Here is a 25,900-nt window from a genome sequence, read left to right on the forward strand (position 1 = left end):
CCATAAAAACAACAGTAAAGAAATTAAAACAAAACAATGAGAGAGAGAGAAAAGAGAAGAGAGAGAGGTGTACAAGTCCACACAAACTAAGAAAATAGGAAAGGAGACCTTAGTGGATGAGAACTGTCAACACATTTTTTTTTTTTTGCGGTAAGTGGGCCTCCCACTGCTGTGGCCCCTCCCATTGCGGAGCACAGGCTCCAGACGCGCAGGCTCAGCGGCCATGGCCCACCGGCCCAGCCACTCCGCGGCATGTGGGATCCTCCCAGACCAGGGCACGAACCCGCGTCTCCTGCATCGGCAGGCAGACTCTCAACCACTGCGCCACCAGGGAAGCCCTGTCAGCACATTTTTTGAAGATGGAAAGTCAGTGGAGGAGTGTGTATCAATTTAGAAGAGTGAAGGAAATGCCAAAGAAAAGTGAGCCAGTTAGCCCCAAGAGAATTCTGGGAAGGCTTAGGACTTAAAAATACCAGGTACCACAGACATTAGGGGTAAAATACAGGAAAACAGGAATTGAAAGTATGTACGTGGAGGAGTAGGTTCCCACATTTCCTTCATCCCATGCAGCTAGCCAGGCAACTGTTCCATCCACCCTTTTTGTGCCTGGGAAACAAAAGCTGTAGTCTCTGAAGACACTGGATCAGACACACTCGGGGCATTGGAACACTGGGTATAGTAGAGGGTGGGATGAGGCACATGACAGAAAATGGAGGGATTAAGTGAAAGTATATATATGGAATGGCAGGAACCCAGCCAGCCTACCCCCAATCCCAAAATATGTGCAGGCAGGCTAAAGGATTCTATCCTTGAATAAGTAAAGGTCACTAGAGGAAATTCCCCTGTATACTGACATTTGGATGTCCTCCCACAAAAAGGCAGTCACTGCCCAATCACTCTACAGTGAAGCCACTAGCTGGCAAGCTCTGCCTTTCCATCCAACACTTCCACTCAGCTTTTGAGGGCTCAACTCTTAAATACGAATTGACAGCCAAGGATCACAAGACATTTGAGGAGAGCCTCTAAAATGAGAGAATAGAAGAAAAGTTTATGTGTATTTATATATATATTTATATATATAAATGTGTGTTTTTATGTATTTCATATATATATATATATAAAGCATGAAAGGATGTTATGAGAAAGAGATAGAAAACAAGGCATTGATGGATATTGAAAATATGATAATCAAAATGAAAAAAAGAGTAGGAAGATTAAAATAGGGAAATCTCTCCAAAAGTAGAACATAATAAAGACCAAGAGAGAAAAAGATAAGGAAAGTAGAGGAATAATCACGGAGGTCTAACATCCAAATAATTGAAATTTCAGAAAGAAGAAAGAGGGGAGAAAATTATTAAAGTAATAATACAGGAAAATTTCTCAGATACTAAGGACATGAATTTCCACATTGAAAGGGCAAAAGAAAGGGCCAGAAAAGATGAATGCATAAAGATCTATACCAACTCACATCATCATAAAATTTCTGAATAATATGGGTTAAAAGAAAATCCTAAAAGCTTCTAGAGCTGTATAAGAAAAAAAAATCCTATACAGAAGATTAGGAGACAGACTGGCAGCAGACTTTTAAATAGCAACATTGAAAACTAGGAGACAATGTCTTTAAAATTCTGGGGAAAAAAATCAACCTATAATTTTATATGTAGCTAAACTATCTACTTCATATGATGAATTATATAATTTTGCCTTTAGGAGAACTATATTTCCATGCTCATTGACACCTGGCTTGGCCATAAGATTTGCTTTGGCCAATGAAATGTGAACAGAAGTGACATGTGCCAATTCTGAGCAGCAGCACTGAGAGTCATCACTGGTTTTGTCAGTGCTCTTTTTCTTCTGCTGTGAGAACTGCTTTTCCCAGAAAGGGGCTTCTTCCTCAGCCTGGGTCCAAGAATGAAAAATACCAAGAGAGAGCTGTGGCTGACCCATGAAGAACAGAAGACATGAGTAAGAAAGAACTTGTTGTGTAAACCATTGAGGTTTTAGAATAATTTACCACCACAGCATAACCATTAGTCAGTAAAAAGCTGACTAATACACTTCCCATACGCCTTTACTTAGGAATCTACTAGAGCATGTGCCTCAACAAAGCAAGTGAGTAAACCAAAACAGAGGGAGACTTTGGACCCAGAAAACTAGGACTCTAACACATGAAACTGGTGACAGAAAGTCCTAGGATGATACCTGTGCAGCAAGCCTAGAGAGCAACTAGCCCAGACTGAAGCAGGAGGCTGGAACACTCCAGGAAAAAATAAAATTGATATATTATCTGATAGTTTTTAGTATTTAGAAAATAATACTGAGAGCTATTTGACAAATCTGATGGATGTTGTAGAGAAACTAAGGAATAAATAAATACAAAGAAAACTAGGCAAATAAAAATTAAGCAATTATTGACCCTAGGGAAAATAAAATATTATTTAAAAAAGGACATGTAAGCTTAATGCATTGGCTTACCAGTGGCCAATATTTACAAAGCTATAATAATATAAACATTGAATACTGATTTTGAAGAAATATGCAATTTACTTATATTAGGGCAATAGGGGAGGGAAGATGGAGGGATTCTGGAGCAGTCATTAGGGCTGTTCACAAATATTCCAGGGCATCTCCTTCCAGGCATGTGGTAGGACAGTCCTTTCTGGCCTTCTTTAAAATTAACTGTGGCCCTATGGTTTCCTTCAATCAATAAAACATGAGGGAAACTGACTTGTGACATAACTGGGCAGAAGCTTTGAGAGCCGGTATGTAGTCACTCTGTTATTTGCAGAGATCATGGAATCAGGTGTTGTGATGGAGACTCCATCAGCCTAGAGGACCAGCGTAAGCCAGAGGTTCCCTAATCACCTAGGGTGAACATGTAGCAGGAGCAAGAAATAAACTTTTGTTGTATAAAGCCACCAGTAATTAGGAGTGGTTTGTCTGCAGCATAAACTAGCCAAGCATGACTACGAGACAGCTAGATTCTCATCTACCATTACAGGAAGTCAACAAACAACATCTAAAATAATGAATCAAGGAACCACAGTAAAAACATATAAAATATGAAGGTAAATACCACAGGCAATAATTAAAACGGTTAAAAGGTGGTTGCTCCAAAGGAGCAGGCTTAAGAGGGAGCAGTGCTGGCCTGATTGTTTTTGTTGTCTGTGTTGTTACAAGCCTGATGTTTGAAAAAAACATCTGTACTATTACCTTGATAAAAATAATTTAAAACCATTCTATATATGCATATTCTAGTGGGGATCCAGTATAAGGAACAAGATACTGGTAGCAGCAGGGTTGTATGTGAATTTCCTCTCCAGTGCTTAGAATTCCTAACGAAGAAAAGAGAGTCTAGCCTACATTGTTTTTAATAGAGCAACTCAATTACCATGAGACCCTTAAGACAGGTCCCTCTAGATTGAACACTGACTCCAGATATTTTGTAGGACTTTTATCTCCAGGATCATAATTCCAAAAGAAGCAATGATAAAAACAGTAGATATGGATGAATGAAGAGTTTTGATTCTAAGTAATCAGGGATACTTAGAATAAGTCGTCAGAAGGACTTGGAGATTGTATTATAAAATCATCATGAAAGTACATGTTTCTCCAAGGGCTGAGGAGAAAAGGGCTCCCTAGGAGCATCTCTGTCACAATAGGATACCTGCCCAAGTGGACCCTGATACCTCGTTCTAGAGATATTTCTTCCTCAGAGAGTTTCTCTGCTCATGTTTAGAGGAATTTGTACTGTGCTTCTGTAAAGGAGCAATACCTCTTACACTCCAATAGCGAATAAGGCAGAGCAGCCTAGGAAAGACCTGTGCATCTCACAGCAAAGTAACACAGAGATGAAGCAAGATGAATGATGGCTCATGGTGAAGCCCATTTCATCATCCAGAAGAGTCAGGAGACTCACCCAAAATATCCAACTCATCCAAAACATCAGGAGAGAGAAAACTCTAGTGAAAACTGTGTTTCTATGTGTACTGTCACAGCAATCCAACCATACTGCCTGTTATAACATGGCACCCATTTGGAAGATGGTGTGTTGGGAACAGGGATAGTACTTGTAGCTTTGGACCAGAGAGTAAGTTATATATGCCTGGATCAGGGTGTACTGTCAACAACAGCTCCTATCATGCCCAATGCATTCCTAAATGGCTCCATCTTTGGCTGCTCTTGCAAGCCTAGTCATTTGATCATGTCATGGCTGCTTGTGAACTGGAATCACATAAATCAACCAAATTGGTCCTTTATATCTGAATTGGATGTGAGGTGTTCACACTGACTTTTAAGTAGGGACTTCCATATGTTCTGGGACATTACAATATTTCAAGATGATAATGAAATCAAACTATAAATTTCTGACTAGGGAGTAGGTGCAAAAGTATCCAGCTCTACTATCCTTCCTTCCCAATCCTTCTTCCAAGACCAAATCTTCTCTCCCCTCCCTAAACTAAAGATACATCACATACATCTCTGACTGATGCAGAGCTGTAGCTCTAAGCCATACTGGATGCTCTAACCTCTGACTCACATGGTCCCTAGGGCCTAGGACCAGTTTTTCAGCATTAATAGCTTTCTCTTCCACCTCCTGCTAAACTAAACAAAAGTTCTAAGAATGTCGACCAAATTGTCACTTTGATCCAACATCTTGAGTTCAAGGGATTCTAACATGTTCTGAACGCTAAAAATCTCAACTGTTCAAAATCTGACCCAAATCTACCTTACCTTCCAGTCTTTTCTCCAGTAGCTTCCTGCCAACATCCACACCTCATTCCACTACGCTAGATTACTTGTGGCTCGGCGAACAACCCATGTATTTCCCTGCTGTCGACCTCTGCTCGTGCCAGTGCCTTGACCAGGAATTTTCTACCCCACTCAGGGTGCTACAGCCATTTGTTGATGTATGTCTTTCTCTCCCACTAGACTATGAGACAACCTGAGAGTAGGGACTGCGCCCTTCTCATCTGTGCATTCCTGGCACCCAGCATAGCACATAGCCCATAAGAGGTACTCAATAAATATGTGCTAAACAAATCTTAAAAGGCACCACAAACCATTCGCTGATTTCTTAAAATAACAAATGTACCAACTGAAGCATACTACTCCACATGATTATTCAGAACAGCCGATATCAAGGCTTACGTACCCCATATATGAGCTAAAGAGCCTAAACAAACTAACAAACAAACAGTGATCTCAGATCTCCAGAGGAGAGAAAAAAAAAAGGAAAACCTCACTTCTCAAAATACTACTTCAGTGTGGCCAGAAGGCAGGAGGAGCCTCACGGAAGCCTAACAACTCCAAAAAAAAAAAAAAAAAAAAGGTGCAGTGTATGTTCCTGGGCCCTCAATGTGTTCTGAGCTTGCAGCAAATGACTACTCCAGATAGGATTCTGTTTCTCACCTGGGCACTGAGAAATCAGAAGTCTGGCAGGAGAACAGAGCCATAGTTTTCTTAATTAATAGATCTCTGATGCTCATGGTGTTGAAACAAATGCAGAACAAGAGGAAACAAAACATCCCCTCTCCCTTCAATACAAAATAGTGGCCCAGAAGTCCAGGTGGTCCATGACAACAGCAAAGGATAGTCCAGGAGTCAACTAAACGACCAAACACCAACATTCACTACATGCACAAGGCAGAAATGCTACAACGGTTCCGTCTTAACCCCATGAATTGGTTTGAGGGCTTAAGCACAATACATGTCATTAAGGACTTTTAAAGTAGGTATGCTGTGGATAATCTACATATGATGGAGATCTGGTTACTGTATAGATCAAATGCCACTCGATTTCAGATGTCACCAAAAAGTTTGCTAACATGTACATGTAGCATAATTTTGAACCAAAAACCTGGAGTTGTGAAAGAAAAATGACACCTCCAAGCCTATATGGAAAGCGGCGGGAGGCAGGGGTAGAAAAAGAAGTACAGGAGAGAGGGGCAGCGTGTTGGTAGCAGTCAACAACGATTTGTGTAACTGAACTTGTCTGGCCTTCCTAAAGACCTTGACATAAACCCAGGCACCAGCTGACAGAAGCAATAGCAATTCGAGTCCATTTGCCAGAAATTCTATGGGCAAAGAGAAAACATCACCTTTGGGCTGTAAAGAGGGACTCGGGCACAGTCACTATTAAGAAAACAAAAAAGAGAAAACGATTTTTAAAAAGATACATGACAGTACCCCTTTAATGATCATAATGTCCTCTGATGAAGGTGGAAGGTATTTGGAAAATAATCAGTAACCTTCCCTAATAGTTTTTTCGGGGGGAAATGGTGGTAAACCTTTTGTTGCCTTCTCTTCAGCCATGCACCGGTGACATACGGCAGTTTCAAATTCCTCCCAATGACAATTCACCCTGGAGAGTCTATTTCACGCTGGAGCACAGAGGAAAGAGAAAATTGTCAAAAAGCTAGGGCAGCCAGATTTTGCTAATAAATCTGGACAGTTAGCTGTTTGGTATCGCATAGCGTTTTATTTCATAGGAGGCTGGCAGATCCCCTTGTGGCTTCTTTGGTTAATGCTTCCTGGAGAGAAGAGGCAAGAACTGTGAGTGGGTTCACCCCAAGTGAACTGTGAGATGCCCAGAGTGTCCCATGGATGTATAACCGGACTATGGGATAAGATAGACTATTGCCCATATTTTGCAGCAAAACTTTTATAGCAATAGTGGGGACTCCAAAGATTTCAATGCCAGGAGAGCAGGAAAAGGAGAATGAGCACAGTTCAAATGGAGGCAGAACTTGGGAGAGCCACAGAGTTGTCCCCAAGGGGGCTGACTGGCGCTCCAACTTACAAAGATCAAAAAACTACGACAAATGCAAGCTGGCTATTCCAGATGGCAATCTGGTTAGGAAAGACTGGGCAGCAGTGGCAGTACTAGTCATCAGGCAGGTAGAAGCACTGTGTTCCCACAAGAGTTTACTTGAACTGGATCCTAGCTGGCAGCCAGGTAGCGAGACAGAGCCCAGCACCCCAGAAAAAGGCCTAGCAAAGCCTAGGCTGGATGTCAGAGCCCCAGCGAAGCAGGACAGCCTTCAGTGGGTTCCTGGAGCTTGTCCCCACTTCACCCACACCCTACTGTAAAAAGGGTGACTGCAGACTAATTAGTGCCCACGGGCCTCAGGGGCTCTTCCCAGGGACACTTAGTACTGAGTCATCAGACTACGTCCAGATGTTATCTATTGGGCAGCAGTGGTGGTGGATTACTACTCACCTGCCAAGGTCAGTCCTTAATGCTTCAGGCACTGAACGTCACTGAGTCTTCTGGCTGAGACCTTTAGCACCTACCCATTGGGGCCGGGGCAACTAGAGTCTGACAATCAGATGGCAGGTCTGGAATGCAAGGTCTATTTCACCACTGTGCTCTGCCAAGGTCATCAATCCACTGTACAGGGCATCCAGTGCCATGTAAGGGAATGGAATTCAGCCTTTGATTCAGCAATCCAGGGCACTAGCTCCCATTATATCAATGTCTAAGTGATACCAGTAGATAAAAATCTAGCATTAACATTTCAGTGTCAGTGGCCTCAGAGAGAGCTTAAACATACGTACCAGATGGACTCACTCTTTTAGATTTAGTTCCCTTCTCTCGGCAAACTCCTGCAACAGCAAAGGAATAATTACTGCTCAGTGGAATACTGTACAGCGCTAGCCAAAAAATAAAGTCACATCAATTTAAACCAGTAAATATGAATTTTTGGAAGGGAAAAGAATTCTCTTTCCAGAGGCAATTATTTGTCTTTTCAGAAATGTTTGCCAATACAAAACCCTCCTCCCCCGCCTGTGGAACTCCAAAGACAAGAACCACAGCAGGGCATCTTCACCACTGGAAGGGGCTGGAAGGCATTGGGCAGAGGGGCAGAGATGGCCTTGTGCATTGCTAAGGGGAACACAACTTAAATCTAAAACTCATATGCAATGGAGAGCACACTCACAAAGGAAAGATAGCAAATGGTAGGATAACCATCATTCTTTTTTTTTTTCTTTGCAGTACGCGGGCCTCTCACTGTTGTGGCCTCTCTCATTGCGGAGCACAGGCTCCGGATGCGCAGGCTCAGTGGCCATGGCTCACGGGCCCAGCCACTCCGCGGCATGTGGGACCCTCCCAAACCGGGGCACGAACCCGTGTCCCCTGCATCGGCAGGCGGACTCTCAACCACTGCGCCACCAGGGAAGCCCCCAGGATGACCATCATTTTTTCATGTGGACTCCACTTGACAGACAACAGATCACTTTCGCGTTCATTATCTCACTAGAGGCACCCAACATCTCTGCAAGGCAGGCAGGGAAAGGACTGTTAGACCCATTTTACAGATGAAGAAGCTGAGGTGTGATAGCAATTTAATGGACTTCACTTCAGACCTGCTTCTGTCCCACAACTGTGGCATCACCTAGGTGGCAGTGGATACAAAATGGCATCCTCATCCCTCCACTGGCCACCTCACCCCAACCACACCAGCTACTGCTCTTTATTCACTGAGGAAACTGCTTGTATCCTAGGTGTGGAGGCAGCTGTTCAAAGCCCTTTACACCCACATCCAACTGGCTCCCACTGGAGGCCGACAGCTGGTCTAATTGAATTGTCATTAGGCACTAGAGGCAGCACCTCCACCGTACACCTTCGACAGAGAAGTCAACAGATGTGTCTCCCTAGCTACTCAAGAGTGTGCTTGGAACAGTTCGCTTTGATTCCCTTTTAAAGCAATAATGGCCCCAACACTACTACTCCCCCACACCACAAAGAGCCAGCAATGCACGGCAGCGGCTTAGTACCCTGAGGACTCATGAACCACTCCCACCCTACCCCCATCCACATGGACATTTAGGAAAACCTTCAACAGCATCGCTCTTACACTGGGGCAACAAGGGCCCTGCCAGAGGCCTCACACTTTACAGGGCCTTGCTCTGGCCCCACTCCAGCCTCACCACTGCCCATAGAGCAAGGAATCTATGGGGCCAAGGGGACTTGCCCACCCAACGTCTATGCTTTCCTCTTCTATGCCACTCTCAAACTACCCAAGACCTTGAAATTCCCTGCCCATGTGCCCCAAGCCTGTGTTCATGGCCTGGCAATCCTCTGCCCTAGTTTTGCTTTCCTGAGGATGGACCAAACCACAGATGGACACAACCCTAGGCCTGAGTGGTGAACGACGGGTGTCCACTGAGCAGCTGTTACTCTTCTACCCGGTGATGATGAAGCTTGACCGTGTGGGCTACAACAGTACTCAGTACTTCTCAAACTTTAATGTGCTTGTGAATCATCTGGGATCTTATTAAAGTCCACACCTTGGTTCAGTAGGCCTAGAGTAGGCCCTGAGAGTTGACAGTTCCAATGAGTGCTTGGGTAATGCTAATGCTCTGGGCTGGGGTCCACACTTTGAGGAGCAAGGTTGGTGTTTATAGGCCTGTGTGGAGGGCCCCTCAGGGTAAGAGACAGAGCCAAGAGGTTGGAGAGTAAGGGGAGTTTGCAGTGAGCCTGTATTTTGCACCCTTGCCCCAGGCCCACCAAAGTTAGGGGTGGCCTTGCCTTTCATCATGTCAAGAAGTATCAAGAGTATGTCAACATCTCTGAGCACCAAAGGAAAGCAGTTAAGGGAGACATACCATTTGTCCCTCCTCCAAAGCCCCTACATCCTTCCCACCATCCCCTCTCATGCCAGAAACTGGGAGGCCATCTCCTGGGACCTGTCACAGTGATATATGTCATCAATTTTCAATACCAACCGCCCCCTTCCATGGATGGTCACGTAGTGTTTTACTATGCCACCATAATGTCTGGCTCTCAGAAGTCAGACCTTCCACTTTGCCTTACCAGTGGTCAGTGACAAAGACTGAAGATGTGGAATTCAAGTAAGCTGGAAAAAAAATACTAGATTCTTAAAGACAACACATCTTCTACCAAGGAGTCCCACATACTCCCTGGCCTGAGAGGGAGGGCAGGACCCTTTAGGTAGACCTGACCCATCCACACTAACACATAGCCAAGAAATCATAAAACCCCAGCCTCAGGCACTGGTCCACCAACAAGTTACAGACAATCTATACTCACATTACCACACCCACATGAGCAAGCCTCGAGTTTTTCCTGTCCTTTATCATTGTAAAGAGATAGGTAAAAACAAAAATAAACACAAAACCACAGAAATATTGCTTAATTGGAATATTCAAATGGGGGAGCAAACCACCAATGCATTCCTGAGGCACAGTTTTCGAAACTTTTTCAACGCGAACTCACTTCAATCCAATGGTAGTGGCAGCCCATATAAAACAGATGAAAACAAAACTTCATATGGAGTATGAAATGGGGATGGGCAGCCCAGAGCCCTGTTTACTTGGGACCCATTGACTGATACACATGGAGGCACCCAGGGAAGCTCCTAGAATCCTCTAGTGCTCCCAAGTATTCCCTTTGGAAATGATCACTGAAGCATAAGTCACTTTATTAAGATCAGATCAGACTTTCTAATCTCACCAATTAGCACTCAGGCACAAGAGAAGCAAAAAAAAAAAGTTCAGATGAAAGAAGTTACAGCACAGTACAGTGGTCTGGAGAGTGGATCACAGAGCTGAGAAATGTTTTGATAATACATCCAAATGAAGCCTCATGCTCACTTGAGGAAATCAGAGAGCTGGGTTTGAGTCCTAATTCTGCAGTTAACTCACTTTGTGACCTTAAATAAGGCCCTTCCCTTCTCTGAGCCTCAAGACATAGGACCCAGATGGCCTTTGTCCAGCTCTGACACTCTGGGATTTTATGATTATTTCAGCATTCCACATTTAAGTGAAGATTCACGGTCATATCATCCATCACAGATAGATGCTAGCAGAAAATAAAGGAAACCTTTATGGTGTTCTGCTGGCACAGTTCTGTGCTTTCGTTCAGAAGCTCAAAGCATTTTAATAGCTTATTCTGTTGGAACCATAGCAGAAAAACAAAAAGGAAATTAATCTTGAAGAAATCATATATCTGCAATCTTTTACTATCTCTTAGTAAGCCTCCAGCTACTTCTGCACATTGCCAGTCCTTACTGAATTCTGGAAAGAGGGACAGAAGATAGTGTTTGAGTCTTTGCAGGGAGGGAGGTGGTCTTTAGGGTATAAGACCAGGGAGGCAGCGAGCCCACCAGGAAGCATTTGCAGTCATCTAAATTAGTGATAGAGAGGACCTGAACCAAAGTCATGTCAGTGGAGGTGGAAAGGACAGGACAGGTCCAAGTGGCATTCAGGAGGATACACTCACAGGACTGGATGCTGGGGTTGAGGGGAGAGAGGGAGAATGAATGCCAAGCATTTTACTTGGGTGATGACATGCATGACAGTGCCATTATCCAAGCTATGACGCTGAGAAGGAAAAAGAGATTTGAGACGCAAGCTGATGAGTTAAAGGTTGGAACGTTGACTGTGAAATGACTGTGGATCATCAGGTGGAAATGTCCAGTATGCCCGTGAGTATACTGTTGTAAAGTCCTACAGGTCTCCGCAGGATCGAATGCAACCACGAGATTGTTCTGGAAGTCCTCAGTGTACGGGGTCCCTGCCTCCTTGTAATTTTGCCACATTGTCTCGTTTATTCATTAAAATGTTGAGTCCACTCCCCCAAATATCCAGTCCCTACTTACTTTGTTATGCAAGGGGATATATGGGTGAATAAAAATAGACATGGTCTCTGCTCTCATCTAGCTTGTAGTCTCGCAGTAGAGACAATTAACAAGAAAAAATATATAGTTATCATTTTAAGTTGTGATAAATATTATGAAGGAAACAAATGGGTACAGTGATCAAGAATACCAGAGGGAAGAGGGGGGACCTCTCGAGAAGGCCTTTAAACCAACACTTGAAGGACATTCCTAGACAAGGTAATAGCACATGCCAAGACCTAGAAGTAGCAAGAATTTAGTTGCAAAGCTAGGACACCCACCTAGCGTGGGTTCTGTGGTATGCCTGGAAAATTTGCTGCTGTTACTGATGTCTCAGTGATAGTAATAAAGTAGTACAAGAAGGGATGCTCATAAAATTATACCAAAGCCAAAGCACTTGATGCCTGTGACATGGTGTTTAACGATTTTATGTTGTCACTGATGGGATTGGCTGGATACAGATGGTTACATTAGTCAGATGTAATATTAACTTAAACAAAACTTTAAATAAAATTGCCACGGAACTCTGTATTCCATTACTAATAGCTCTGATTGCCTCAAATCATGCCAGAATGTGGAAGTCGCACTCTGGGCAAAGTCACCATTCTGTACGATTTCAGTCAAACACTGTTATTGAGGAAGCAATACTTAAAATAACGTTCCTTTTAATGATTAAATAGAGGGTTGGCATAAACTACAGAACAGAAAAAAAAAAGATTTGATATAGCCACTGGGGAAGGGATAAGTAGGTTGTGTTTGCAATTCCTTCCTGGTGGGTTTACAATTATTCCACAGCATGACAGCTAAAATGCCTAAGAAATCGCTTACCTGAACCTCAGTAATAATTAGTTTTCTATCCTTTGTATGTTCACCATGAGTTCTGTTGACCTCGCCATATGGAAAGTCTGAGTTTACCCATTTACAGTTCAAGTATTCATTCCTTGCAGGCAAGCAAAAGTGTGCTGGGGGGTGAACAGTGCCTGGCCAGCAGTGTGTGTTTTAACTAGGATGTTTAAGATGCATCAGTTGAATAATTAATGTATAAATCTTAGCTGGCTGGGTAACAAAATGAAAACAAGCTTTATTGGGTATAGACATAGATTTAGCTCAAGTCTTTTTGCTTTTAAGATGAGATGTCAAAAAAGGCAAAAGACAGACTCCTCTTTGTAGTGCAATTAAAAGGGAAACAAATTGTGTTAATGTGTTTTGCTTATGATTTGGCTGAAAACTGTGGTGCTTCAGTATTACAATTTAGGTGCGGGACAGCATGCCAGTGAAGAACTCACAGGTGCTTATCAACTACTCACCATTCCCTCGTTTGTAAAACCATTCAGAAATGTGTGGTCTGCCTGCAGTAAGCTATAACTAAAGCTATTCTTTGTAATTAAGGGCTATTTTTAAATTTACATTTTAAAGTCCACTGGCAGCCCTTATGTCTTTTGTCTCACGAGGGTGGAACCGACAGGGTGGGCCATTCAGAAAGGGCTCTCAATCTAACCCCAGCCCTCAGCAAAGGAGCCATGTGTGATTCTGGCAAAGGACTAAAGGGCTCCAGCTTGCTGGTGGTGTTTGCATCACTAGGGGGCTATCAGCCCCATCGGAGCCCCTGGAAAACAGCGGCCCTCTGCTGTAACACAGTACATAAGCTATTGCATCTGCAGAACTCTGTGTAGCTTGCTTTGTGCTATTTCCACAAATGCTAAATAGCCCAACAGAACACAGACTTTCTTCAACACTCCTGGCTCTGGCAAACAAGCTGGGGAAAGGATTTGACTATATAGAGTTCAATTTTGACTCTTGGGGTTTCCAGAGGTTCAGCTCAAATGTAGTGCTGAGGGTGTGTTTCTTTCCCTCAAGTCAAACAAGCTGAATGCCAAAGGCCACAGAGTTGTTTTCCGTGCTTTAGAACTCACAAGTGATGGATGAACTGTACATCTCTACCTCCTTGCGCCTCACTTTATATACAGGGAAACTGAGGCTCTGAAAGTTTAGATGACTCGCCTAAGGTCTCCTGGCCAATTAGTGGCAGAGGACTGGCTAAAACCTGAGTTTTGTCCTCTCCCCACAGGCCTCTTTCCAACACACTTCATCACCCCCTAAAGCCAGCCTGCTAGAAAATGTCCAGGCAGTGTGTCATGTGGAGTAATTTACTGGTATAGAGGGGTATCTATGAGGGGTAAGTGAACGTAAACTCTAAGGCTCCTACAGAACAGCCTGGTTATTGAGCTGCTCAGCTTCCATCTGTGGTCCGACCAAAGCTTAACACCTTGCTGGGTCACCATGGCCAAAGCAGGGTTTGACTGGCTTAGACTTGAACTATGCTCCACTGTTCCTCGTATCTGTTACCCCTAACTCTGACCCATCTTCTTGTGGTTTGGCTTGTGACCTAATACTCCTTGGCTCCCCACTTTGGCTTGTTCATAGATTTTCTCTCTTTCTCCCTTCCTCCCAGCTTCCATCCCACCATATTCCGTTCTTCAATCTTCCACCCCTACTGCTGCCCCACCTGGCCCTGTCATCTCAGGATTTGAAGTCCAGGCCATCATAGACAGATTCCTCCCTCTCTCTTGGCCCACCAGTCCCCATGGATGAGCACTGGGGGCAGGGAGTGAGGTGGCGGAGGCAAGGGTTATTTGAACACTTGCTTTTTCAAAAGATCAACTAGAAGCTTCTCTCCACCACCCCTTGGCATAGCTACAGTGCAACGAAAAAGGATAATCGAAAGCTGACCCAGGGCCTTGCAAAGATCATAAAGGCCCCGCCGAATGAAAAGATGAAATTAGGATCCACCCACAATTAGGACTGAATGCATTTTCTTACATTCTTGGCTTTTTAAAATTGTTCACCTCTATATGATTTATAGTAGCACTTTCCTAACTAGAATATTTGCTAGGTATGAAATTACTATTATTTGGGACAATTGTTTTGGTGATGTTTTTAAAAGAGCCAGGAAGTCACCTAAACTATCAGAAAGATAACTTCTCATCAAACAGCTTGGGTGGAGACCTTTCATTTAGAGAAATAATCTCTGTGTAGAGAAAGTTAGCAAGAAAATTCGGCCTCATTAGCAAATGTGTGTTACACTAGTGACTGGCAATAAAATAAATACATAGGGCCTCCCTGGTGGCGCAGTGGTTGAGAGTCCGCCTGCCGATGCAGGGGACACGGGTTCGTGCCCCGATCCCGGAGGATCCCACATGCCGTGGAGCGGCTGGGCCCGCGAGCCATGGCCGCGGAGCCTGTGTGTCCGGAGCCTGTGCTCCGCAACGGGAGAGGCCACAGCAGTGAGAGGCCCGCGTACAGCAAAAAAAAAAAAAAAAAAAAAAAAAATACATAAAACTATAATTCAAGTCAAACTACTGCTAAATTTGTGATAATTTAATCATGGGTTGGCATATTTTACCTTTCCTCTATCTATTAAAAAAAACAGCAACAATGGGTTTCTGAGTAAATTAAGAGTATAAACATGAGCTCTTAGGGGATGTTTAACCCAGTTCAGAGAACAACTTGTTTCCAAGCTCTCTGACAACATTCATTTGCATATAAATAATTAGTGTGCTGATTTCAAATGATCTTTACCTATTCATTGGAGCATACTCCATCAAGACCTCTACTTGGCAATATTTTGCTTGCTGCTTATAATATCATTTCTGCTTGCAAGTAATAAAGATCAATCATTTAATTCAGAATTGTCTCGACATCAGAATGCCCACCCCTCCCCCCTCCTCCCTCCGCCCTGCGCCCCGCCCTGTCTATGTTAGGGAGGCCCAACTACACTACACAGACACACTTCCGCGTCCACCAAACCCTCATTAAAGAGCATTAGAATAAAAATGCCTATAAACGCCCCCATGCGATAAGACCTAAAGCAGTTTACCTGGTTATTAGGGGTATATAAACCAAGACTCCACTTAGGAGCCAAAACACCCAGGGCTTTAAGAGATTTAAAAAAATATATAAACAACCATGTACCTGTGTTACTCCTACAATTAGAAAACAATCTAAGTCGTGTAAAAGTTTTCAGAGGAAGGGTAAAGAAGTATATTCATAACTCAAACATTATCTGAGCAACAGCACCCCTGGCGACAAAACTCTCAGTGGAAGCCCTAGGAACCCAGCTTCTCTTTAACGACCTCCAGAGCCTCAGAGCTTCCCACCTCCCAAAGCTCTTCCCATCATCCAAAGGCTCAAGGCATTAGACCTCCTTTCTTTACATTGGGCCAAAACCTGCCTCCCTGTAATTCCTACACATTGGTCCAAATATCTTGGGGGGGGGGACGACTAATGTTCTCTACGGTTCTTTACATGGCATTTTTCACATACATGTTCTCAGTTGACCTTCTCAATAATCCTGTAAGGCAGACATTCCTATGACTTTTATCTTTTTTTTAAACTATGTGATGCATAGCAGTGTTTTGGGGTTTTTTGTTTGGTTTTTGTGTTTTTTTAAAAAAAATATTTATTCATTTATTTTTTTGGCTGCGCTGGGTCTTCATTGTGGCATGCGGGATCTAGTTCCCCAACCAGGGATCGAACCTGGGCCCCCTGCGTTGGGAGCATGGAGTCTTAACCACTGGACCATCAGGGAAGTCCCTACAACTCGTCTTATAGGTGAAGACTTAGAGGCTGAGAGAGACTCAATTCTGCAGAGTGGTGAAGTGGCAGGGGCAGGGCTTCAACTCAGCTTCCCTAAATCTACCTTTTATGCCATTTTCATTACTCTGCCTTGTCTTGCTGAAACAGTTAAAAAAAAAAAAGCTTCTGCTTTCCCATGAGAACAACCGTTGAAGGCAGAAAGGGGTAGAATAATTGAAGGTGCGCTCTCCATGTAGTCTCCCTGAGAGATCTCTGCTACTCACGTGGTTTTAAATCCCCCATACAGAGGGGCCCGGATTTGTTTCTAGCCCTGAGTTCCAGGACACAGTAGCGGCCCTCCCATCTGGATATCTCACAGTACCTCAAATTCAGTAGGTTCCAGGCTGAACTGATCAATTGCTTCTTATTGTCTCTCCACCCTCTACTCCTGATCTTGGTCAGAAATAGCACACTCTACCCAGGCAGCCATGCCAGAAACCTGGAGAATTATACTAGACACTTCTTTCTCCCTCGCCAGCACCCTTGCCCCAACATCATAAGGATTCCAAAACTTTGTAATCTCATTTGATCTGCCTCTTCCTCTCTATCCCCACTGCTACTGCCCTATTCCATTCACCATGAAATTTCACTTCGACAAATTCAACAGACTCCTAATGGTCTCTGTGCTTCCAGTAGCAGCCCTCTCAAATCCTCCCGCCTCCAGGTAGATCACCACCAGAGGGATCCAATATGACAATCTATGTCCCTCCCCTGCTACCAACCTGCCAATGGCTTCCTGTTGCCTCCAGAAGGGACTGTCAAACCCAGCTTATCAAGAAGATCACTGGGAATGTAGATGGGACATCTTTATATTTTTTAAATTCCCCAGGTGATTTGAATGAGTCAGCAAAGTTGGGAAGTAATGGCGTGAGAGGCAAAGTTGACACCCTCAATGATCTGATTCCTGCCTACCTCTCTAGCCAACATTCCTACCACTTTACCCTCAGCAATGGACATTCCAGTGATCTCAGAAACATACCATGCTGGCTCACACCTCTGTCCCCCATTAAACTGATCTCTCAGCCTACAATGTTCTTTCTACCTTTGGCCAACCTCTACTGAACTTTCAAAACTGAACTGAGGTGTCAACTCTTCAAGAAGTCTTTCGTGACCTCATCAGAGTGGATTAGCCGTGCCTCCTCTGTAACCCCCATCACACTGCACAGAGTTCTCTATCATAGCACTTAGCACATTGTGTTGAAATTATTTCCTATGTGTCTGACTCTCTGGCAAGCCTAAAAGCTCCTCAAAACCAAGGACCATGTTTATCCATCACTGGCAAATGCCTGTAATGTGACACGTGCTCAGTAAATGTCAACCTGAAATGAACTTGATTTCAAGCGAGGCTCTACACTGACTAACTGGAGATTTGGATTTTAGGAAACTCAGTTCACCTGCTTGGGCCTCAGTTCCCACATCCATAAAATAGGATAATAAACCCCCAGTTTCATTCATACGCCAAACATGTGAATGTCCACTAAGTGCCAGGTACTGGGTTATGTGAAGGTTGAACCAATCAGTTAGATTTTTGTAAACTGTTACACAATATTGCAAAAATATTTCTGCAATTCTAGCTTTTGCTTAGTCTCTCTGGACCAGAAATAACAATTTCATTCCATAAAACCAAAGTCTACTAAGCTGTAGTTTCCATTAGGCTCACCAAGGTGTCAGGGTAAAGTCACTCAGCCCAGAGGGAAGGGCACTGGCCTAACTGGGATTGAAGGTGCAGCCCGGGAAAGCATAACATACAGAGAACCTGCTCTGGCAGGGGCAGTGCTAATCCTCCAGGGACACAGGAGTCACAGCTGAGCACCACTGAAGAAAGGTCACTGAGCCCCAATCCTTCTCCCTACTGACCTCTGCCTGACCTGTGAACAGGTTTCCATGGGAAAGGGTGTGGAGCCTGATGCAGCAGTTTACACTGAGCTCAACAACCTGACTTCCTGAGGCTTATCCAGGACTTCCTGAAGCTTGTCTACTCAGATGAGTACTGGGTCCCCTGAGATATTTCTGGCGATGTCACTGCCAGAGGCAACAGTCTTAAAGTTCAGTCCCACAAAGCCCAGGGAAACCAAATTGATTTGCTGGACCTGAAGAATTTGATCCTAGAGCAGCTCTGGGCTATTCTCTAGCAAATTACACTGCTGTTCTTGAGGGCTTGTATCCTGCAGGCACAGAGGGGATTACAAACTCACTAAAATCCTTGGACTAAAGATTCTTGGACCTGTTCTAATCTCCCACTCTCTCCCATATAGTTGTTCATCCTCTATGGGGAAATTCTAGTCAACAATTGCTTCTTAGAACCCAAAACTCTGCAGGCATCTAGCAATGACAGCATGTGATATAATGCCCAATCCCTTAATGCAATCTGATCTCTCATTGGCTCAGAAGTAACTCCTAGCATGGGGGAGCTATCAGAAGTTATGCCAAGAGCCAGGCAAAGAGGAGACAGAAGCATTTCCTTTACGTACACACCCCCGGAAAGCATAAGTCCACTTTCACTGAAGCAGGTTCTTATCAAGCATTCCCTCTGGATACCAGCCAGGTGATCATGCCTACCTCCAAGAAATTGCAAGGTTTGAGCTCTTTGACTAAGAGAAAATAAAAGATGAGACCTGTGCTATCATGTTATTGCACACTCGACATATGGAGTTAGACTTCCAGGATCACATTCGGCCCATGGACCTTCTCAATCACTCATTCAATAAATATTTACTGAGCACCTACTCCATAGCTGGAAAATCAGCCAAAATCTGTCCCTGCAGAGCTCACAGCCTAGTAGGGAAGACAGACATATAAACAAAAGAGTTGCAATATGACATTGTATGAAATCCAGAAGAATCCCAGACCTGGAAGCCTCAGAAAAGGCTCTCCAGAAGAGGGAACACCCAGACAGGGCTTTTGAAGGATGAAGAAGGCAGACAAGGCAGGAAGAAGAGTCTGAGCAGAGGGAACTTGTTAAACATCCCAGAAGAATATTGCTGCAGCCTGAGATAAGATGGGGGTGGGGCATCATGAGAAATGAAGCTAAAGAAGTAGGCAGGAAGCACATCAATATGCCAGGCTGAGGAGCTTGAACTATCTGCTTTAGGAGAGTGAGGAGCCACCAGGGCGACTCTAAATATTTTCATGTTTTTATTTTGTTGTTACTATTGGTGTTCTTGTTTCTGTTTGTTCTTTGCAGTGAAATGGCCATGACTAAATTTTCAGTTTGGAAAATAACTTCGAGTTGGTGGAAGGAGTTGTGGAGCACGGTGAGAGATCAGATTACAGGTCACTGAAACCGTCTACATGAGAGCCGATAAAAGCTAGAACGAAGAAGCAGCATTGGGGTACAAACAGCGGATTCAGGGAAATTTTCCAATAGAATAGATTTGGTAAATGTGTGGCTTTTGGGGAGAGGGGGAGAAAAGGAATGATGGCCAGATTTCTATCCTAAGGAACCCAGATCAATGGCATTGCCATCGACTGAGAGGCAGAGCAAGTTTGGGGGCAGCTGGGATGGGACTAGTTCAGTTTAACCAGACAGCTGGCAGAGCCACAGGTTCCACATCCATGGATTCAACAAAGTACGTGTCAACAATATTTGAAAAATAAATTTCAGAAAGTTCCCCAAAGCAAAACTTGAATTTTCCATGCTTCGGTAAACATTTACATAGCATTTACATGGTATTTACAAGTATTTACATAGCGTTTACAATGTATTAGGTATTATAAGTAATCTAGAGATTACTTAAAGTACACAGGAGGATGTGCGTAGGTTATACGCAAATACTGTGTCATTTTATATAAGGTACTTCAGCATCCTCAGATTTTGGTATCCACGGGAGTGCAGGAACCAATCCCCCGTGGATACCAAAGGATTACTATTCGGAGTTTGAGAAGTCCGTGAAATAGAGATGTCCTGCAGATGGTTGGATACATGTGTCTGAAGTTCTCAAGATATTTCAGAGCTAGAAATATATATTTGGGAGTTAGTTATAAGTGTGTAAATGATAGTTCACATCTTGGGATTACATAAAAATAAACAAGGCAGAAGATTTATAATGATCACAGAAGATGGTCAAGAAACGGGCAGATCATTTAAGGTAAAAATAACATTTAAGGTAAAAATTAAGGTCATTTAAGGTAAAAATAACCTGAGATAAAATAATCAGACGTAAGAGAACCAGGAGAATAAGAGACTGAGAAAGTCAAAAGAGGTTAGAGATCAAGAAGGAGAGAATAAAGAGAAAACAGATGCAAAACATTATGAAAGTAACATAGAACTTGGTAATGAATTGACTCTTCCCTACCCCATTTCTCTTACATCCAGATATGATGACAAGTTTCAAGTTCAGGTGATTAGAAGAATAATGGTATAAATAACAGAATTAGAAACACAGAAAGAATAAATAGCTTGGGAGGAAAGCTGATGAGTTTCAGTTGGGATATACTAATTCTGAGATTCAATCAGGACATTAATCTCTAGTAAGCAGATGGGAATCCGAGACAATCTCAGGAGAAAGCTCAGATGTGAAAGTTAATATTTGAAAATCACCTGTATGAAGGTATCAGTGGAATCAGTGAAATTCTCATGGAAGAGAATATCAAAGTGAAGAGGAAAAGAAGGTATGCAAATGGCCAAGAAGTACATGAAAATATGCTCAGCATCGAGTCATTAGGGAAATGCAAATCAAAACACAAAGAGATACTACTTCATACCCACTACTATGGCTGTAATCAAAAAGACTGACAATAACAAGTGTTGGCGAGGATATGGAGAAAATGGAACCCCTCCTACATTGCTAGTGGGAATGTAAAGTGGTGCAGTTGCTTTGGAGAAGTCAGGCAGTTTCTATGGAAAACAGTTTGGCAGTTCCTCAAAAAGCTAAACATAGAGTAGCCATATGATCCAGCAATTCCACTCCTAGATATCTATCCAAGAGAAATGAAAAATGTTATGTCCAAACAAAATTTTGTACACAAATATTCATAGTAGCACTATTTATAATAGCCAAAAGGGAACAACCGAAGTGTCCTTCAACTAGTAAATGCATAAAGAAAATCTAGTATATCCATACAATGGAATATTATTTAGCTGTAAAAAAAGAATTATACTTTATTTTAAAAAAATTATGCTTTGGGAGCTTCCCTGGTGGCGCAGTGGTTGAGAGTCTGCCTGCCGATGCAGGGGACACGGGTTCGTGCCCTGGTCCAGGAAGATCCCACGTGCCGTGGAACGGCTGGGCCCATGAGCCATGGCCGCTGAGCCTGCGCGTCCGGAGCCTGTGCTCCACAACGGGAGAGGCCACAATGGTGAGAGGCCCGTGTACCACACACACACACACACAAAGCTTTGTGAAGGACATTGTTAAAAGAATGAAAAGAGAAATCACAGATTGGGGGAAATATTTGCAAAATATGTAGGATAAAAGACTTGTACCTAAAATATACAAAGAATCCTTAAAACTCAACAGTAAGAAAACAAACAATCCAATTTAAAAATGGGCAAAGGATCTGGACACTTCACAAAAAAAGACATATGGATGGCAAATAAGCATATGAAAAGATGCTCCACATCAAATATAATTAAGGAATTACAAATTAAAACAATAATGAAATATTACCATGTACTACTAGGATGGCTAAAATCTAAACAACTGACAACACCAAATGTTAGGAAGGCTGGAGAGCAACTAGAGCTCTTGTTCATCACTGATGGGAATACAAAATGGTACAGCCAATTTGGAGGACAGTTTGGCACTTTCTTACAAAACCAATCATACTCTTACTATATGATCCAGCAATCATGCTCCTTGGTATTTACCCAAACATGTTGAAAACTTATGTCCACACAAAAACCTCTATACAGACATGTATAGCAGCTTTATTCATAATTGCCAACACTTGGAAGCAAGCAAAATGTCCGTTGGTTAGTGTATGGATAAATAAACTGTTGTCCATCCAGACAAAGGAATATTATTCAGTACTAAAAAGAAATGAACTATCAAACCTTGAAAAGACATGGAGGAACCTCAAATGCATATTACTAAGAGAAGACAATCTGAAAAGGCTACATACTCTATGATTCCAACTACATGACATTCTGGAAAAGATAAAGCCATGGAAGCAGTGGTTTGCTAGAGGTTCTGGGGTAGGGAAGGACTGCACTGCACCAAAAATCCCCTGTGCTCCAACTATTCATCAAAACTATTCTATATGATACTGCAATGGTGGATACATGACATTACACACTTGTCAAAACCCACAGAACTGTACAACACAAAGAGCGAACTGTAATGTAAATTATGAACTTTAGTTAATAATAATGTTTCAATATTGGTTCATCACTTGTAACAAATGAACCACACCAATGCAAGATGTTGGTGGGAAAAACTATGGTCAGAGGAGTGGGAAGAGGGGAGTATGTGGGAACTCTGTAATATCTGCTCACTGTCTGTAAAACTAAAACTTCTAAAAATAAAAGTCTATTACTTTAAAAAAATTAAAGAAAGAACGAAGTACTAGTCCATGTTAATACATGGGTGAGCCTTGGAAACATTACCTTAAATGAGAGAATCCAGTCACACAAAAGACTACATATTATAATATATGATTCCATTTATATGAAAGGTCTAGAGGAGGCAAATCTATGGAGACAGAAAGCAGATTAGTAGTTGCCTAGGGCTGGGGAGAATTAAGGGGAAACAGAGAGTGTTTGCTAATGGCTATACGGTTTCTTTCGGGGGTTTTGAAACTGTTGTAAAATTTCTTGTGATGATCGTGGTGATGGTTGTGAATATACAGCTCTGTGAATATACTAAAAACCACTTTATTAATTAATTTATTTTTGCTGTATTGGGTCTTCGCCTCTGTGCAAAGGGCTTTCTCCAGTTGTGGCAAGTGGGGGCCACTCTTCATCGCAGTGCGTGGGCCTCTCACCATCGCGGCCTCTCTTGTTGCGGAGCACAGGCTCCAGACGCGCAGGCTCAGTAGTTGTGGCTCACGGGCCCAGTTGCTCCGTGGCATGTGGGATCTTCCCAGACCAGGGCTCGAACCGGTGTCCCCTGCATTAGCAGGCAGATTCTCAACCACTGCGCCACCAGGGAAGCCCCTAAAAACCACTTTAAATGGATGAATTGTATGGTATGTGTATTATATCTCAATAAATCTTGATATTGCTAATGAATTTGAAAATCTCAAAAATGGATGATTTTCTAGGAAACTTATCCAATTAGAATCACAAAGATGTACAAAATATGGGGGAAAAAACCTATGCTGTTTAAAAACATTTCCTCCAATGAATATAATAGTGTCCAGATCATTCTATGAGTAAGTTCTTTATAATTTACAAGGAACAGATAATTTCCATCCTCTAAATATAGCTTCCAGTATAGAGGAAAAGAAGGAACTAAGCCCCATTATTTTATAAAACTGAAGTTATCCTACCCACAAAACCTAGTGAACACATGTGCAAAACACAGAGAGAAAGAATACTGAAGATTAATGTCACTTACGAACATAGATGTAAAAATCCTAAATAAAATACCAGCAAACCAAACTCAGCAAGACAAAAAGAATACTACACCAGGACTTCCCTGGTGGCACAGTGGTTAGGAGTCTGCCTGCAAATGAAGGAGACACAGGTTCGAACCCTGGTCTGGGAAGATCCCACATGCCGTGGAGCAACTGAGCCCGTTCACCACAACTACTGAGCCTGCACTCTAGAGCCAGCAAGCCACAACTACTGAGTCCCTGTGCCACAACTACTGAAGCCTGCGTGCCTAGAGCCTGTGCTCTGCAACAAGAGAAGCCACCATAATGAGAAGCCCGCGCACCACAACGAAGAGCAGCCCCTGCTCGCCACAGCTAGAGAAAGCCTGCGTGCAGCAATGAAGACCCAATGCAGCCAAAAATAAATAAATAAAATTAATTAATTAATTAATTTTAAAAAAAGGAATACTACACCATAAGGAAAGAGGAATTATTTCAGGAGTACAATTTAATATCAGTAAATCTAGACACACAGTATATCACAATAACTAGCCAAAGGAGAAAACCTGCATGAATGACAAAGAAGTTCTTAAATTTACTTTTTAAATTTCTTAAGAAAACAAGAAAAAATATCTACAGCAGAACAGAAAATTGGACAAAAGAGTAAAGAATAGAAAAAATTAAAAAAGCAGCTTCACTGGTAACCAAATAAATGTAAATTTTAAAATAGGATATTAGGGGACCTTCAAGATGGCGGAGGAGTAAGACACGGAGATCACCTTCACCCCACAGATACTCAAAAATACATCTACATGTGGAACAACTCTTACAGAACATCTACTGAACGCTGGCAGAAGATCTCAGACCTCCCAAAAGGCAAGAAACTCCCCATGTAGCTGGGTAGGGCAAAAGAAAACAGAATAAACAGAGACAAAAGAATAGGAACGGGACCTGCGCCAGTGGGAGGGAGCCGTAAAGGAGGAAAGGTTTCCACACACTAGGAAGGCCCTTCACTGGCGGAGGCTGCAGGTGGCGGAGGGGGGCAGCTTTGGAGCCGCGGAGGAGAGCACAGCCACAGAGGTGCGGAGGGCAATGCGGAGAGATTCCTGCACAGAGGATCGGTGCCGACCGGCACTCACCAGCCCCAGAGGCTTGTCTGCTCACCCGCCAGGGTGGGCGGGGCTGGGAGCTGAGACTCGGGCTTCCGAGGTGAGATCCCAGGGAGAGGACTGGGGCTGGCAGCGTGAACACAGCCTGAAGGGGGCTAGTGCACCACGGCTAGCCGGGAAGGAGTCCGGGAAAAAGTCTGGACCTGCCTAAGAGGCAAGAGACCATTGTTTCGGGGTGCGCGAGGAGAGGGGATTAAGAGCGCTGCCTAAACAAGCTCCAGAGATGGGCACAAGCCACAGCTATCAGTGCATACACCAGAGACGGGCATGAAATGCTTCTGTAGCCACCAAGAAGCCTGTGTGCAAGCATAGGTCACTATCTACACCTCCCCTCCAGGGAGCCTGTGCAGCCCGCCACTGCCAGGGTCCCATGATCCAGGGACAACTTCCCCAGGAGAACACATGGCGCCCCTCAGGCTAGTGCAACGTCATGCCAGTGTCTGCCACCACAGGTTCTCTCCACTTTCCGCACCCCTCCCTCCCTCCCCCCGGCCTGAGTGAGCCAGAGCCCCCTAATCAGCTGCTCCATTAACCCCCTCCTGTCTGGGCGAAGAACAGACACCAGAGGGCGACCTACAAGCAGAGGCCAGGCCAAATCCAAAGCTGAACCCCAGGAGCTGTGCGAATAAAGAAGAGAAAGGGAAATTCCTCCGTGCGGCCTCAGGAGCAGCAGATTAAATCTCCACAATCAACTTGATGTACCCTGCATCTGTGGAATACCTGAATAGACAATAAATCATCCCAAACTTGAGGCGGTGGACTTTGGGAGCAACTGTAGACTTGGGGTTTACTTTCTGGATCAAATTTGTTTCTGGTTTTATGTTTAGCTTAGTTTAGTATTTAGAGCTTATTATCATTGGTAGATTTGTTTATTGATTTGGTTGCTCTTCCTTTATATATATATATTTTTTTCCTTTTTCTCTTTTTGTGAGTGTGTATGTATATGCTTCTTTGTGTGATTTTGTCTGTATAGGT

The 25,900-nt window shown here is 43.4% G+C and overlaps 1 long non-coding RNA gene across 5 annotated transcripts in view; it reads right to left on the reverse strand.

Moving 5' to 3' along the window:
- Positions 1-25,900, reverse strand: part of LOC132482197 (uncharacterized) — a 109,357-nt gene that overhangs the window by 32,993 nt on the left and 50,464 nt on the right. For all 5 annotated transcript variants that reach the window (XR_009530880.1, XR_009530881.1, XR_009530882.1 and 2 more), the window contains exon 2: positions 7,561-7,608. This is a non-coding gene — a long non-coding RNA (uncharacterized LOC132482197). The remainder of the gene's footprint in view (positions 1-7,560; positions 7,609-25,900) is intronic.

Source organism: Mesoplodon densirostris, chromosome X (assembly GCF_025265405.1).
Source record: "Mesoplodon densirostris isolate mMesDen1 chromosome X, mMesDen1 primary haplotype, whole genome shotgun sequence".
Taxonomy (NCBI): Eukaryota; Metazoa; Chordata; class Mammalia; order Artiodactyla; family Ziphiidae; genus Mesoplodon; species Mesoplodon densirostris.